Here is an 18,263-nt window from a genome sequence, read left to right as displayed (position 1 = left end):
GCCCCAGACTCACTGCTTTTTGCCCTAATCCTCCATCCCTCTTACCTGGGACTACGGAGAATAAGAAACCAAGGAATCCCTTGTATTACCCGGGACAACCGGTTCTGGTGGACTTACCCACTGTGGGACAAATACCTCTAGTACTGAAAGCTTCAAAAAATCTGTATGCATGGGTAGCTACTGATGCCCATGGGAAAGATCACAGAATCCATACCAGGTGGATCCTCCCTTCCTTTTAGGTCAACAATGTCAAAGTGTGGTCGGGCTGTGAGGTCCGAACCTGATTCCCTTCCCTTTACAGGACCAAGAGAAGAAAAGGAAGAGGGCACTAGGGAAGAAGACTTGTCTTATGTTGAGCCTGAGTGTCCTCGACGGGTACTACCTGTGGTAGTTATAATAGTTATTTTTATCATTTTTTTTTTTTGTAATTGTGTGCTGCGATCATAATTAGCTTTATTGTTGAAAACACAACAGCCAAGAATGGCATTCTTGACCTATGTTGGAAAGATATTTCTTGTCTTAATATGCTTATATGTGCTATGGCAAACCTACCACCAGAATCAGGATTACACCCAAGGTAAAAATAAGCGAACTTTATCAATCCAAGCCACCCATGGTTTGGAGGATAACTTAATCCTAGCCTTGGTAAAGGGGTTTGCAACTTCCCTAAATGAATCTAGTATTACTGCCTGCTTGCCTATGCCTAAATCTGTAGAAGACCCCCTTCCCATGGGTATTCTTCCCACAGACATAGCAGGCAGTCTGCTGAGACTGTGGAATACCCGGGGTATCCTTGAAATAGTGAATCCTTATTCCCCAGATAGAAGGCGAGTTCCCGTGAAATTTGATCAACCGTTTAATTTTTCCACCATCAATCGCACAAACTGTACATATTACGAAAGAGGTTTAAACGTAACTTTCACCTGCAATATGATCCCGTGGGGAACTACAGATTTACAACCTTGGGGGCGAGCAACTAATGTCCTACAGTATAATCAACCAATAAATACAACCTGGTGCATTCAATGGAACAGAGGGCAAGATTGTCCCAAGAGGGAAAAGCCCAAGAGTAATTGTGCCTGGTTTGGATTAGACTATCGGGGTTTCACGCCATTCGAACCAGGACTCTCTTTTGCCCCAGTATCAAACAAGTCAGCGTTGTGGTCTTGCCAAAATGTAATAAATTGCTCTAACTGGAAACAATATGGTTGGGTTGAATACTATTGGCCAGTTTATATCACCTTAAAAATGGGCTGTTTGTGCCGAAATCACAGCATAGCATACAAATCAGTGAGTGAAAATTTTGCACCTCCTAATGACTGTCATGTTGCCTCTGGTGACGCTCCGGCTGGTTTGATCTGGGCCTGCAGTGATGGTAATATGTATACTTCTTTATGGGCTGGGCTACCTGACCTCCAATGTACCTTGGGACTCCCAACATTATGTCCTGTGTGGAAACGGACTCCTATCCGACCCCACTGGATATCCCGCATGAAACGGGCAAAAATAACACTGGACGGAGATGTAGAAGGGTGGCAAGACCCAGGGGTAGCCACCCGCATAGCCTGGGGAATGGAAGGATTCTGGGGCTTTGGGTCTGCTACCACGCGAACGCGAATATGGTTAAGTAAGTTAGCTTATCAAGTAGGAAAACTAGCTAATGCTACTGAAGCTAGTATACAGTTGCTTAATCAGCAACTGCAAGCCACATCAAAAATGGCTCTTCAAAACCGCATGGCACTAGACTTGATGATGGTACATCAAAATGGGCTTTGTGGTTACTTAAACCTCTCCAGTACTGATTGCTGTATCTATATCCCTAATGTTACACTGGACCTTAATGACCAACTAGAAAGGATACGACAAGTGGCAAAAGACACCCGTGAGCTCCAAGAATCAATGAATTCTAATTGGCTTTCAAAAATATTTAGTTGGTTTGGACTCAGTGTCACTGGTTGGATTCAAAGTTTGATACAATATGTGATAATGTTTATTGCAGTTGTGATTATCGTAAGCATAGCAATATCCTGTGTAAAATCAACTATAATAAAAACTGTTAACATACGAATGGTCCAACTGACTAATTATGCTCCCCTACCAAAGGAGGAGGACGAGGAGGGCCTAATCGATGTCCCTAAGGCTGAAATAGCAATTTAAGACCAGGCTGAGGAACCTTTTTAACTCACGGGGTGGAGTGCATGGTTACACACGGAAGAATGGCGAGGAGATAGGCAATAGAGATCAGGACAACTATAATCCAAATATTTTTTGTAAAGAAACCATAGGAGGTACTCTGTGATTTGCTATAATGATATGTTTATCTATTCTGTAAAACTGGTCCTGGTGACCCACCGGAACTTAGTGGGTAGAAAACAATAAAACGCGTCAGGTGACTAGAGTACCCAGGCTCAAACCACGCATGCGCCACAACGGCCATCAGCCTTGGCATCAACCACGAGGGCCGCAGTCAACAATCCCCAACCATCCTTGCGACGCTGGAGCCCTGAGGATAACAGAAAGAGGTACCCCCCACGCACGCCCCGTCACAACTTGGACGACAGATACATCGGTGGATTATACTAGAAGAATGGAAAAGAAGATGTTATACACAGCTATGTTAGTTCATGTTGCAGTACTTGTTCTTTGGCTATTGCTGTAACTGTTCTTTTAATATGCCCTTGTTTGCCTCACAATTGTCATTGTAAAGGATCACCTTTCTCCAATGACTCCCCAGAGCCATAGGCAAATCCTCAAACTTTTCCTGGGACACATTTTGGTGTGGTTATTTTTAGATATGTTATTGTTAGCTTTAGATATGTTAAGATATTGTTCTTTAGATATGTTATTGTCAAAAGAAGTTATTGTTCAGAAAATTGATTAGTTTTGGACATATTATTGTTAAAAGTAGATATTGTTAATAATTGTTCATGACTACTGTGCGCACTTCTACTATTTCTATACTTCTTTCTGATCTCTCTCTCTGTCTCATATCACCACTGTGGATGAAGGCCATGAAGACTTCAGGAAGGAGACGTACCAATCAATGTTTAAGTCACGGGGTGGTGTGGCGGACAGATGAATGAATTTTTTGCCTTAAACATTTCTTGGTGCATGGGGTGCAGGCAGGCCATAACCCCGAACAAGCCATCTGTCCCTGGCGGAAACAGGACTGGGCTGCTGCGACCCCCGAGATGGTCTCCCTGCGACCACCCAGAACACACCGAGCCTGCACTGAACGAGACCGCAATCGGGCAGAGACTTTGGGAGCTGGACTGTAAATTATTGTCCGTTTTTAGCACAACTTCTATAAAACCTGCTTGGCATGAGTGGCTAAATTTGCTGAAGCCTTAGGCCGCACTCCCTAGTACAGTGAGAAAGGGCCCAGAGCTGCTGCAGGCGGGAATGATAAGGGCGTTACCAGCAATTTGCATTCCTGTGCACTGCTGAAACGGTGCTAATTGCTGGAGTTACCACCTCTTTGTCAAGACCTTGAGAGATGATGGTGGGACCCGAGGAAGGAAGACACACCTATAGGAAGGAAGGCACACCTGTCTGCAGAAACTGCAACAGAAAAGATAAGGGAGAAAAGAAACAGCCTGCCTAGGAACAACGATGAGATCCAATAAGGAGCAGGAGACCCCAGACTCAAAAATTACTATTGGTCTGAACTACCACGTGGGGGGGTGGGAAACTTAATTTGAAAAAGCTATAATTGCCCAGGGATCTCTTTGTTCAGGGTCCCTCTTTGGAGGTACCCAACTCGAGCTGTAACCACTGCACGCGTGTCATTCCGAGCTAACCTAGGGTCGGACCCAACTCGAGTTGTAATTACTGCACGCGCACCACCGAAACTTACACCCAGGGTGAAGAGGACCCACCTACCACCAGACGGGAGCCCCCCCACTGCCGAGACTCCCAAAGGAAGAGGACCAGCAGGACGCCGCTGGATCCACGGGTGGTGATATCTTTCTCTCTCTCTCTCTCTCTCTTTCCCCCTCTCTTTTGTTGAATGTTGGTAAGATCTGTTTTGTCTAGCTAGTTGCAGTATTCGCCATTGAATTATCCTATTTGACCACATGCCTTATCTTTGTGTTAATAAATCTTAAAACCGGTTGGCTGGTGTCGTTTCACCTTAATTCAGTCCAAGGGCATCACGAACTTGGTCGTTTGGCCCCAAGGGGAGGGAGGTCGTCCTGAACGACTCCTTTCGGGCCGCGACACATATAGAAAGAGCCCTGCACATGTCAGAGAGTAGGAAGGTCAGTCCTGGCTTGAATAAGTCATGCCAAACTCTCTGGTTTCAGTGGTGGAGTTTAGATGTTCCCTGAAGCACGGAAGGACTTGAAAAGGGCAGCAACTAAGCAAGAGAAGAAAATAAGTTCAGCAGAAGGTGTTACAAGGACAAGGAGGGAGGGAGAAGCTCTAGGTGAATCCTGTCCCTCTGAGTGAAACTAAGGCAGCGTGAGCTCTGGGGGAGCCTGTGGGGAAGGCAGCGTGAGGCCCAGGCACTCCTCCAGCGGGACTGCCTGAGCCATGGAAGAGAAAGTCCAGTGTGTGTGGATTGAGCTGTTTACAGGGTAGTGTGAAAGCTTAACCGGAAAATAATCCTGAAGCACAGAAGACAGGGCCTCACCTTCTTTAAGCTGAGGAACTATAAAATCAGTTAGTTTGATCTAATGGACACGTAATAGCCACCACTGTGGTAAGAAAAGGAGCAAAAAAGGAAAACGGACATTTTGAAAAGATCAAGCTCAGCTTCTAGAAGCAGCTACATTGAGCTACAAGTAAATTTGTTCCCCTCCCCCCGAGATTTGTTTCCTGTTTATTCAGATAAATAGAGCTGTTATTACCAGCTTTCTGATACCAGTAATGTTGTTAGACCCGTGGCTGGACAAGGAATATAATGGATGCATGAAAAGGCTCTTCTAAGCCAAAAATTTGAAAAGATTGAAAATCATTATTTTACAAGGGAATTGAATAAGAGAGGACATGATAGGTAAAACAATAGAAAGCACAGCCAAGAGAAAATAAATCAGATTTTTTTAAAAAACAGTTCAGGAATAACCGGCATACAGGATGATAACCAGAATTGCTGCTCCACACTATGAAGATGCATCGCAGACACTGGTTGAGACCATGCATTGGTAGGATTCTGGTGAGAATTTAAGGAATATATCTAGAAAATGGAAATGCCTCAGTTTTTATTTTATCCAGTGCCCTGAATGAATATCAAGCTTCTTGTTCCAGGGCAGTATTGATGTGTTCAGAGATCATATTACTTGTGATTTCATTCCACAATTTTTATTTTCCTTTGGGGCAGCTGGTTCTAGACTGACATACATTGACTGGCTGAACCATAGTTGAAGTCCACTCTGGTGATGTTTAATGTTTCTGGACTTGTCTTTCCTCTGGCGTTCAACATAAATGCTGTCGGCACAGGATATCATTTAGCTCAAATTCTGAGAAGATGTCAGCAATGAAAGCCGTCACTGGGATTTTAAAATTCAAGCTGATGTGAGCAACATCAACTTGATTTAGGGAAAGAAACAGCTTATAAAGTTTGATATACATAGTTATTTCTTGGGTTTACCATGTTCTCTGTATTTAGCCAAGCGCTTCTGCGGCTATTCAGTTCTTTTCTCTTCATCTCTGCTGTCTACTGTTCATGGGATTTGTTCTCGGTGCTTATATCTATCCATATTTTATCTATTCACCTTGCAGCATGTATTATATCTGCTTTTCATCTCACCTGTTCTCAGCCTAAATATCCATGTGGTAGACAAGGCAACTGTGAGCCATAACCACCCTTGGTACTGGTCCAGGCAACATTTTTGGTAGCATGAGGAGAGGCTTCCATCTTAGGCAACAAAAATGTGAAAGCAGAAAAGTAGCTGTGGTTGCCCTGCCGAAAGATGTTTATTCAGCAATAACATTTTACACGGCCCGCTGATGACCTCTGAGGAGGAAGGCCGAACTATAGTCACAACTAGAACAAACAGGTTCTTAAACCCAGGGCAGATGTACACGATCTATAGTGGTCCTGCATCACAGATGTTTAACAACTCACAACTGTAATGGGAAAAGTATTTCACTTCTGTTCACATTTACCTTTATCAGTCACAAGCACTCTTTAAAAGGATCCCTGACTCATTTTATTATTTCCTGAAATTATCAAAATACCAAAGGTTTCTATATAGAATCAATGTAATTTAACTAGAGAAAGGGTTTTGAATGTTCTGTTTGATCTGGTGTATCCAGAGACCCCATGTTTCTGATACCACATTAGCTTAATTTGTTGTTCACAGTAGGCAGTGGCTGTCTGAACAGATAGGTTTTGTAGTCGTACTATTTGACATCATTACTGTTGAATATGCACCAGAATACCATGTGGTGAGTACGTAATAAATCAGCTCATTATGCCTATAATCATTATGATTATGTGTTGTTCCAGATCTCAGTTTTGTTGACATAAAAGGAGGTAAACAGTATAAATTACTGACTCATCAAATGGTCATTTTAATCTGTTGAAAAGGCAGGAGGGTATTTTTGTGTATGGCATGTTTCGCATTTACAATCACAATAATGAATATACAGCTTGTGCGTGAAATGGAAATAGCAGGATGTGAAATTAATCATACCTAAATGTATTACGTTAGATGCTATGGGTGAAAATAAGTGTCACAACACATTGACCGAAAGCTTCCCATCATACCAAAAGAATCACAGCAGAGTCAGGAGCAAAAAACTGACGAGAGATGCCTGGTGAGGCCAAGGAGAGTTTTCAGTGCTGCAGAAATTCGCACCTGTACATATTTTCAAGTGAAATTTGACACAGCTGCCTGAGGTATAGCAACCAGCATATGGATTTCTAGTGTTTGAGAACCATCGTGAAGCGGAAAAGCATCCAAAATACTGAGTTTACTCACAATGGCATACTATTCATTTCATGCATTTTTTTTATTATTCCTTTTCTTTTTTTATCATTTTTAGAAAGACCATAATGTTTAAGGGGAGACATTTTTAAAGGAAATACCAACAACAGAGCCCAATCTATCTAGCCATAAATGGTGTTTTCAGCCTCAGTCTAATGATCTAGGAGTGGTGTTATTGTGGCTGAACAGCACATCCATTTGCAAGATGCCTGGTACAGCCCATTAGGTATGTGAGAGGTGGAGGGAGCAGGAGGTGCTGTGCAGCATGTGCAGTGAGTGTTTGCTCTGCTCTCTTGGTTGTACGGCAAGTGCATGATCACAGAACACACGCATCACGTCACCTCGTGTATTGCTTGCTGCTTTGATACGTTTGATTCTAATGGTACAGCTGCCAAATGCAGCTATCATACCAGAGGACCGTACCCTACCCTTTTTGGCTTGGCTCCCAGTCCAAAATGAACACGTTCATTCAGTCATTCGCTTGTTTTTCTGATTAATGGGAAGTAAGGGTGTAAATATGTTCACAAAACTAGAAATGCTAAACTGCTACATTCACAACTGTGCTCTTTATTGCTCTCTTCAGCTCAATATGCAGTGGGAGTTTTGCCTGAGAAAAGTTCTGCTTTTATTTACTTTTGAATTGTTCATACTCTTTTTTTTCCCTAAAGAATGCATGAAAAATGCGGTATAAAACATGCATCTACAGAATTTAAATTTGGTATCAATGTCGTCAAAATTGAAAATATATTGAGAAATAAGGTAAAAGCAGTGCAGCGAGTAACAGGCCAGATGCAGAGCTGATGTAAATCTGTGTTTCGCTGCTGAAGTAAATGAAATTATGCCAGTTTAGGCCAAATAGAAATCTTATCAACACGTCATAACACCTCTCATTTTAAGGAGTCCTACGTTCTGTTTTTTCAGCTACAGTAAAGAGTTTTCCTTTCTTTTAGCAAGATGGCGATACAGCTTAAAAATGATACTTCATCCAGCTTGTCAAATAATATTAAAACATTCTACATGAGTCTCCGAAGCGCTGTGGAAGTATGGTGGTCACTTCTGATGGCAAATTGTATTCTGGCAAAACCTAGAGAATCCAGACTCCTATTGCCCTGAGCTCTGGCCTAATGCATACCAGAAGATATTCCCTCTACAGTTAAATTTATCCTTTTGCCCTGGTCAACAGTAGCAAGTTAAAGAGGTTTAATTCTTTATTATTCTTGATATTCTTAAGACTTATGCGTACACTTAATTTTAAGCATGTTCTAGTGACTTTAATAAGTGCTAAGCACAGTGATTAAAGCTAAGCAAACATTTATACTGTCCTCAATATGAATGCTTTTCTGTGTTAAGACATGAAGTTAACATACAACAGATGTATATAGCTGGAGATTGAAGGGGATAAAAGGAGGGGGAATTAAAGAGTAAATTGACCATGTGATGCTTCACAGGTGTTTTAAGCAAATGAGCTAAAAATTCAGATGAATAAGCCATAATAAGAATAATCTGTATATCTATATATCTAGTTTGCTTTTCTACCGTGATACACTGATACCATGACACATTGATCTGTTGGCATATGATAGCTTCTTTAGCATATCAGTACAGATCTAGAAAAGCTCCCCAGCCTTTCTAGCTGATAGTATGAGACTGTTAGTGCTGTGACTTTCAAGGCTAGATGATCAGTGGCCTCTCTTACATGCTTTTGAAAATCTTACCATGTTTCCGCTTCAGTCAGTCCAAAGACGATTCCCAGAGAAGGGGAAAGTATTAGCTATAGATACTAAAACAGGTGAAATTTCTCGCTTTGCCAGTAGTGTCAGAGCCAAATAAGGGCTGCCTGGAGACAAGTCTGATTCTCACCTGTCAGTGGCATGTTATTTCTTGCTGGGCATGGAAAGTTGGTGTAGAAGGGAACAGCGCTGATATTTTTCAGTGATGTGGAACAGGGAAAAAGATCCCGAAAGGAAAAGATGGCAGTAGGGTGTTAAAGCTACATCAGAGGACAAAACAGGACTGCTTAGCTTGGAGAATTAGCTGAGTTAATTGGTCAACAGACAAAAAAATGTGATTTTAGTATCTCAGTCTAGTTGGGGGTATTACTACCAGAAAGGGTTGCTCTTAGCAGTCCAGATAAGGAATCTTATTAGATTAGTTTAGGAAAGTTTAGGAAAACTGCGCTAACTGTAACTGCTTCTGCTGAGCATCCCCGGAGACCTGGGGAAGTCCTTGTGGTAGCGAGGTCTGTAAGTGCCTATGGCTACCCCTTTGTAAAAGTGCAGCTGCTGACAGAAGGAAATTGCATCATCCAGGCTTTCTTCTTTAATAAAAAAGGGGAAGCTTTGCTGAGGTAATGTCAGGGGCAGCAGGATTAATTCTAGGAAGTCTGGCAATGTTTCTGTAAAAATAGATCAATTAGCAGAATGATGAAGAGGAGTTGACTGACCCTCTTTGTCAACCTGACCTTGTATTCCCGACTCAAGCAGGACCGTTGTGAGGACGGGGCTCTGTACAGCCCTCCAGAGCACCTAAACGTGCGGCAAGATTGTAAAAAGAACTAAGTAAATAGGAGCGCCCAGGAGCCCCTGACTGTGCTAATGCTTTAAATGTTTCTGTTTTCTGGTGAAGTTTGGAGCTCTCCCCGCTCTCCTCCCTCTAGTAAGATTCCCTAGTGCTTGGATGTTCAGGCTCTTAAAGCAGCGCCCATTTGATTTTGACACATGAAAGAAAGTGGTTATTGATAGTGATTATTGAAAATGTCTTGTATTTCCTATGGTTAAATAAGCCTCAGAAAGCCACATTCTGGCATGGATATTACATAAACACATGCTGATCTTCACAGCTACTGGTGGGGAAGAAATTGCATATGCCGTGGTAGGGAATGTAAAACGTGTTCTGTTTTCAAGATCCAGTGATGACCGCTTAACCCGTGAGTCAAAGAGATTTAGGATCAATATCAAGCCTGAGGGTGTTCTGCAGAACAGTGAATGAAGTGTGGATCCACTAATATGGATCAGGGGAATATGATTTATTGATGTCTGTCAATTGGAGATTAAAAAAAAGATTGTTAGGTCCTCTAGTCCACTCTTCCCCCTCCCCCAATCTTTTTCTATATTGCAAGCTGATGTAGAAACAGAGTTCTCCTTGCAGCTTGTGCTAGTTTTGGAAATCCTGCTCCTATTTACCTGTAAAGAAAGGTATGAAAGTTATAATCTTCCTGGTTCGAAACCTGTATTTGACTTGAATCTCCTGGCACTGCAGAACCATTTCCTGTGATTGCAGCAGAGAGAAAGAAAATTCCACGCTGGTGGGAAGAAACTGAAATTAGATCAAAGATTTTCAGACAATTATGAATCCTGACCCAAAATGGTTTTGCTGCTGTTAGTTTTGTGCGGATCTGTTTTTTGATGGCTCGCTGCAGGCAAACAGGGCAGTGCTTCATACTGGAAGCCAGATTTGTGTCTCAAAAGCAACAGTCCAAACTGAAACCCTGGCGAGAGCTGCTCGGCATTTGCATGCCCAGCAATTCCACATGCAGAGATCTGTCTAACTCTGCAAGCCAGGGGCTCGTCAGGTGCTAGATAGCCGTCGGTAGGCACACCTCCCCGGCTGACACATGCCGCGCTAGCCAAGGCGCAGGGAGCTGGTGCGTTTTGCATGTGCGGGTCTGAGTCTTCGCCCGTAAGGAAGCTGGCCAGATGCGCTCGCCTTGGCTTAGCGTGTACTTTGTTTTAGGGTGGGAAGAGCCAGCCTGTAAGGATGCCCTCCAGAAAGGGGGCAGTGGGGGGCCGGGCCCCTGCGCCCCAGGCGGGGCCGCCTCCTCCCCGCGGCGTGCCGCCGGCCGCAGGGCTGTGAAAGCCCGGAGGGGTCGAGGTGGGGCTGGCGTGGGCTGAGCTGCGGCCGCCCTCAGCGCGGTGTCCCGGGAGCAGGTAGCCGCGGGGGAGGGCGGGCCGGGGGCAGGCTCGCAGCGGGGCAGGGGCCCGGCCGCCCGCGCTGCCCGCGGCCGCGGGGGGGAGCCAGGCGGCGGCGGGGGCGGGCGTGCCGCAGCCCGGGCGCTCCCGCCTTGCCGAGCCGGCCGGCAGCCGCTGCAGCTCTGCGCGGCGCGGAGGCGCCGCCGCCCGCTCGGCGCGGCTCCCCCGGGCCTCCCGCGGCCGGGCGCCTTTGCGGCCCGCCTGAATTTCCTCCTTCCCCGGCGGGGAGGGTCACCCGGCGGCGCCCTGCTCCCCGCCTGCCGCCTCCTCCTCCTCCTCCTCCTCCTCCTCCTCCCGCGCCGCACCCCGCGAGGAAGGGCTTGTTTTCCTGCCCGGATGATGAATTTCTCCGCAAGGTCATCCCTGCCCGCGGCGGCGGCGGCGCGGCCGCGGCTCCCCGGGCGCTGCCGCGGAGGTAAGGGGCGGCCGGGCGGGGCGGCGGCGGGCAACGAGCCTCCCCGCGCCGGCGGCAAGTTTGGCGGGGCGCCGGGGCGCGGGCGCAGGTGCCGGGGCGCCGCGGAGGGCGGCGGTGCGAGGAGGGGGGCTGCCCGGCGGCGGCCGGCGGTGCGCTCCGAGGAAGGGGCGCTGCGGCGGGCTGCGGGCGCTGGGGCTCGCCCCCGGCGCTCACCTTGGGGCAGGCAGAGAGGCGGCGCGGGCTCTCCCGGTGCCGAGCGGGGGCGGCGGGGCGCGCTCCGGGCCAGTGCCGCCAGCATCCCGCTCCAGTCCTGTATGGATTTTTCCCGGTGCTTGGATGGGTATTTCCCTCCCCGCTCGTCTCTTGTTGTGTTTGAGAGTCCGGAATTTTTTTTTTTTTTTTAGGTGAAGTGCCCCCCCCCCACCCCCCCCGGTGCCAGCCAGGGGTTGCGGCAGGCTGGGCCGGGGGGGGGGGTGCCCAAGGCAGTGGCGTGGTTGCCATGGCAGCGGCGCGGTGGCCACCCGGCGCTGGCCGCGGTGGCGCAGCAGGAAAGGCCCCGGGCAGAGGGACAGGTGGAAACCTACCCCCCGGCACCCTTCGGGGAGCAGAGGCCACTGAGACACCCCCCCCCCCCCCGCCCCAGTCCCCTGTCTCCTGCATCCCTTGGGATGGGGCTTGTTGTGACCGATAGGTTTGCGCACACTGATTTGCTGGCGTGCCCTTGGCCTGGTGTTGGCTGCATCCAGGGTTCCCAAACCGTGCTGTCGGGTGGCGCTGGGCTGAGAGCGGGGTGACAGAATGATGCGTGCCCACTCAGTTTCCAAGCTGCTAAATTGGATTAAAATAATAAAACTCATTAAAGCTGAATTAGCCAAATAAGCCAGCGCTGTAGTTGCGCTGTGAGTGTGTTGGACACGCTTTGAGAAACCTGGCCTGGGCCATCGTGGCCAGTCGTATATCCATGATGGGCCTTTTCTTTCTTTTGCTGAAGTCGGGGACAAACTCTACATGGTCTCACCAGGCTCCCAGTCTGAGACCCTTACTGTTGTCCACAGATCAGCCTACTTCTTGTGTCCCCCTCAGGCCTTGGCTTCATTAATATTTTTCTCCTTCATCCTTTTTCCCCCAGGAAAAGATAACAATGATGCTAGTGGATTTAACAGAGCCATAAGGAATTACTGTGATCCCATAGTCGAACCCTTTGTGTAACAGAAGCCACAGACTTTTCCCCAGTGAGTTCAGGGTCCAGCCCACCAGCCTCTTCAAACAGTCTTGATTTAATGACTTTAAACGATGGGGAATTTACTACATTCCGGGATAATTGGCTCCAATTGTTAATCTCATTGTTAAACATTTGCATCTGATTTCCAGTTTGAACTTTTCTGACTTCATTTTCTAGCTACTGGATCTTGTAAGGTCTTTGTCTGTCAGATTAAATAGCTATCTAGCTTCAGATAGTCTCTCTTTGCGCAAGTATTTAAGGACAGTAATTAAATAGCCACTTAACTGCTGTCTCTGGTGAGATAAATAGATCGAGCTCCTTTGGTCTCTCCCTGGAATGCAAATGTTCGGGAGCAGAAATCGCTCTGCTGCTCTTCGCTGAACCCTTTGCGAAGTGTGGCCACCGGAGCTGCGCACCGTATTCCAGTAACTCTCATTAATGTCATATACAGAGATAATAACATCGTGCTCAGTATTCCCCTGTCTATTCACCCAATGATACTAACTTTTTCTTTCCCACGGCAACACAGTGGGAACTTACGTTCGGTTAGTTACATGCAGCGATCGCTGCATTTCTTTTCAAGTTGGTGTTTTTCAGAAGTTGGTTGCCTATCCTGTAAGGGATATTTAAATTAATTCTTCCTACATGCATGTTGTTGGATCTGGCTCTATTCAACTGACCTTTTTTGCTCCTCTCTACTCTCCCCCCTGCCCATCACTTCACTTACAGGGAGTCTGCAGCTCAGTAATGACAATGGGGCTCTGGTGTTTCGTCTTCAAAAGTGAACTGAGTTTTGCTAGGAGTCTCCATGCTAAAGCCATCTTCCCATTTTTTTTCTTGTTGGTAGCATTTGCCCAGTATGACACTTCAGTTATTTGAAGTTTGGGGGAGAAGTTACGGAAGATAAATGGATTGAGCTAGTTTCATAACTGCTTTCATTCAGCTCTGTCTCCAGTTGCTGGTGAGAGACTTGCTTTCCTTTCGTACAGAACTGTAAATCTCTTACTGGGTACGGTGTCTAGGCTGATGCATACATAGTCATTATATTACAAATCTTTAACTTGAATTGGGCGAGTTTTACTTAATCCAGGTGTTCTCAAGCTGTGGATTTATAGCTGTCTTTGGAAAGCACAGTGTTTGATAGTATGGGCCAGGAGTATGTGTTTTTGACAGGATATTGTCAAGTTTTCCAGTAACATGTAGTACCTCAAAGGGGACTGAAATGCTGTGGATGGGTTTAACAGTCTGAAGGCATCTGGTGTGGGACATGATAGAAAATAGTAAAGTTCTTTTTGATGATCTGCTTTCTTGGTTTTTTGGTAACTTCACCTCTACTGAGTCAAGCTAGCTGTAGTGCTTCTAAGAGCTTGATGCACAGGAGCTAGGAAAACACTGATGGGTGATATAAGAGAGGTACAGGCCAAACAGTGCAGTACAGGTGGTTTTGTGTGTGGCTGGTGAGTACACTGTGCAGAGCACTGAGCCAGTCAGCCTCCAGGTAGAAGCACTTTGAAAGTACAAGAAACATTTCCTGTAGCCTCACGAAGAAACTCTGGGACCAGAAACTAATTTACTGCCTGGAAAATTTCTGCCAGACATGACTGTGCCACTCCTGTGCTACAGCAAAGCAAGCTTTTTTATGCCTTTCACAGCAAAGGAATAAAAATGCCTTCCCTCTTCACATAATTTCTCAAAACATTTCCCTTATTCCTTGGTATGGAGTGCGATGATAATTCCATTATAAGCCTATGCTTTCAGGAGTTTGCAGGTCAACAGCTGGATGCAAGTATGATATTTTTGCTAGCCTTGGAGAATAGGCTGTTTATAAATGGTAAGATTAAAAAATACAGATCACTGAGTTAAATACTGTTCCATCTTTTGCTTCTTCATGCTGTTTCATTGGCATAATTAAGGACTCAGACCTGTCTTGTACGCGCAGACCATCCCAGTGAAGTAGGTGAGGTGGATACTGTGAATCCGGTCTGTTTCCATGAATAAAGATAGCAGGTTTCAGCCTTTAGAATGACCTAATTGTCTTGAAAGTACTGAAATGAAGAAAGAAAGAAAAAAAAAAGGTGAATTCTGATCATTTCATTACCTCAGAGGCACTACAGTGAGTTTTATTGAAATTTCGCAAAGGTGTTTTTGTTTTTTCATGTCCCTGAAAATCTGTCTATGCAAAATACTGCAGTAGATACACAGAGTGATGGATGAAGGAGGTACCCTTAAGAAGTCCAAAAATCATTACTGAGCTAAGGTATCAGAGCTGACTAATAGAGTAATTATGTTGGCTCTAGAATTACAATGAATGCTGTTTGGATTGGTGTCATCATCTTCAGAATTGTTTATCATGGATATAATTGTATATCCCCACCGACATGCAAATTCAAAATGTTACAACCTGGCAGATAACTTTCCCAATCCAGACTTTGCTTCTCCCTCCCAAACTGGACTAATCTTCCCTCCCTTTTTTTTTCTTGACATGTGCTCTTCTTTCTCAAGGTTACACCTTCTGTTCAACACCCTTTGCAATCAGATGAGCATGCATATCTTTCCAGGTGGTGAGTGGCCTCAAAACACCTCTGTCTTTGAATCATGATGACAATCCTGAAAGCTGTCAGTCCACCTCTAAGAACAGTGGCTGTTAATTAATCCTGTAGAGTCAGGACATGTAGAAAATAGTATTTTTATGAGCCTCAAAGTTACAGTGTCAGTAGAAGACTGCTCAGCAAGGACGGACAAGTGCTCTGTTAGGTGGATTTCATTAGGAAGGTATGGTAGCAGTGGTAAAATTTGTCAGTCTTGGCTACTACAAATCTTGTTATTACCACTTTTGGTTTTGGGCAGCAGTAAACCCCCTCCACCAGATGCAGTCAAAGCCAGGAGGAACCTGACTATATTAAAAATGATGCTCTGCCATTGATTTGTTTGTGAAATCTTCAGTGGTACAGAATTAAAAGCAAGCTGCTTGCAGTCTAGAGAGAGACCAGAATTTTGTAACTTTTACCACTGTGCTTCTAGCAATGTGTTGTTTTTTATTTTCTAAAACACACATTAAAGACAGAAGTGTGACATAGGCTGAATCTGCTTGCCTCTGGATTTAAATGCAATCCTGGGTTTACAGTCAATGTTATTTAATGACATGTAATATTTTCATAGCTGATAAAACATTCATTTGTGTCCCATAGGGTTAAGAACTAGTTCTGTTTGTGCAAAATACTTCAAAATCAGATGTGTAGTTAAAGAAAGTGAAACACTAAGTGACCAGAAAGAAGTTTAGCTGAAGAATCAAAACAGAGGCCTCAGTCCTTTCCTCAGTGTGCATCTCTGCACAGGCATAAACAGAATAACTTGCCGAAGAGGTAACCAGTATGAGGGAATAAGTAGTCATACTTTCGTATTATTGTGGAAGACTAAAAATGCAATAGAGTTATCCAGTCTTGTTTTTTATATATTAAACTTGGATGCAAATTATTTGTAACATAAGCACTGATGCAACGTGACAAGATGTCTAAATGATCCTATATTTGGTATTATACAGTGAATTCGGTATTATGCAATGGATCATTTAGGTAAGCATCACCTTCTTAAGAGACAGAACAAAGAAAAGATTGATGGTATTTACTTAAACAAAACAAAAAAAGTTCTGGACATTTTCTGAATCAAAAGAAACGAAAATACCTTCCAGTAGAAAAAGCTTTTGAAAGTGTCCTGAGCACACTTTGCTTTCGCAATTAGTGAAAATGAGACAAATAAATGTAGTGGTTTTTTATTATACACAAGGATTCTGAATTCAATAACAATTCTATAGAAACAACAACTTGTACATATTAATATTTTAATCATAGATGATCAGTTAGTTATTAAAGTTGGCTCATTTGTTTCTTGGTTAGAGTCTATGGCTAAAAGTTCACGTTTGCGAGCTGGCAGCAGATATGAAAGGACAGAAATGTCAGCAGGCTGCTGAGTAAATATGGAAAAAGTGCATCACCAACACCATTCAGTATATGAGTGATGGAAACAAGGGAAAAGATGGAGACAGAAAGATTAGTGACTAGGAACTAGCATAATGCCAGTTTGCCCCCCAATTTGATCTCTTCAGGCAGTGGATGTGTGTACTTTACTCTAAGAACTTCTGTCAGGTACTACAGTCTGAAGGACCAGGTATGTCCACAGAGGGATAGATTGGATTTCCTGCCCATCTCTCTCTAACTCCATGGTCCTACGTTACAAAACTTAATGGCAGGTAAGGAAGCTGGTACCGTGGCCGTTAGCAAACTTACGTCGCAGAAGGTTTTGTTACTTCTGGATGATCCAGGAACGAGAGTCTGCATCTGTAAGCTCTGTGGTTGTAGCTGTTTGCAGCTCCCATTATTCTACTGTTCATTTTACTGTATTTATTATATGTTAGTAAAATATGGTAATAACTGTTGAGTTCCCTTACTTTCTTGCCTGTTTTCCTCCCTCTGAAAATAGTCTCACTTGGCAGGATAAGAAGGAATTAATCACAAGGAACACACTTTAACAAACACCCAAGTGCTCTGTTAATTTATTAGTGTCTGTACGTGTAGTGCATAGTACAGTAGAGACCAGCTCTAGATGAGACTCCAGGGCCTTATCACTTTGCAAATGATGTCAGTTCATTTTCCCAGCCAAGTTGTATCGCTTTGTAGCTTTGGAGATGAAGCTTGTCTTCTGAAGAAGTGGAGAACAAAAGTTTTGGCATAGGATTGTAAGAAGAGCGTATTGTAAGCTGAGATATTTCCTGTCTCCCGTTCAAGCAACCCTCGCAGTTACCACTAAGGTAACAGAAACAACTGATAAAATAGATGTCAAGCACTGTGCTCAACCGGAATCTTGACTGCGGTCTGATGAACTTCTGATCCAGTAAGCAGTAGTGTTGCCAAGTGTAAAATCATTCATATTGTCTATGGATTGTTCATAAGTTCTGTTCACTGGACACACAGTTTCCACGGCCAGAATTTCAGCTTGTGCGGAGGAGTCCATTAGCACAAAATTGACCCATCAGCCCATTGCAGGACAGAGTGAATAGAAGTGCGGAGGGAGGGCATGCTGCAGAGCTAGTGTTCTGCCAAGCTCTTAGGTGTAAAACCTCCCAGTTCTTCTGCAGAAGCCCCTGATCAGCAGATAGCTTCATGATAATAAGCACACTTCAGAAATACTGTAGACTTAGGATTTTGCTTGTTTCTTCTCCTTTTGTTTCCGGGTGCCTTGTTACCTGCTAGCAGCAGTTTTTAAGAATGAACTAATTCAGGCCAATCTGTCCTAACATATATTATTTCTTTATATGAAGTGCCTGCCAAGCCGGTGGTGTGGAACGCATACGTCATGATTTGGCAGTCAGCATGTCCAAGTTGAAGAAGCTCAGAGAGCAGTCAGTACTTGCAGAGAATAGATTTCTGATGGATAGTCCCACAGATTGTGCCATTGCATGCCGTATTGATCCTATTTATAGACTTGTATACATGTGTCGGTTAAGATTTACAGTTAAATATTACCAAACAAATACAGAAATATCACAAGCTTTGTAATATTGTGTGCACGCTCATTTGCGTGCACACTCGTTTGCACGCGCACACAAATGCTGGGAAGATCTGTGTTTTCTGAAGATGGGGTAGTACAGTGAAGTTTGGCAAGAATTAACAAAGATACTTCAGTAGTTCAATTAGCTACTACTATATAAATTTGTTCAATTTAAATGTAGT

General features: G+C 44.5%; 1 protein-coding gene across 2 annotated transcripts in view; it reads left to right on the top strand.

The window, feature by feature from the left end:
• The window catches only part of GPRIN3 (GPRIN family member 3), an 86,676-nt gene that overhangs the window by 36,862 nt on the left and 31,551 nt on the right, over positions 1–18,263 (top strand). Inside the window, exon 1 of one of the 2 annotated variants that reach the window (XM_064510470.1) lies at positions 10,938–11,315. The exons of the other annotated variant lie outside the window; for it this stretch is intronic. The gene's annotated coding sequence lies outside the window, so the exon portion shown is untranslated. Of the gene's footprint in view, positions 1–10,937; positions 11,316–18,263 lie in introns of those variants that run through there. 2 annotated transcript variants of the gene reach the window in all.

This window comes from Dromaius novaehollandiae, chromosome 4 (assembly GCF_036370855.1).
Source record: "Dromaius novaehollandiae isolate bDroNov1 chromosome 4, bDroNov1.hap1, whole genome shotgun sequence".
Taxonomy (NCBI): Eukaryota; Metazoa; Chordata; class Aves; order Casuariiformes; family Dromaiidae; genus Dromaius; species Dromaius novaehollandiae.
This window is presented reverse-complemented; position numbering and strand designations above follow the sequence as displayed.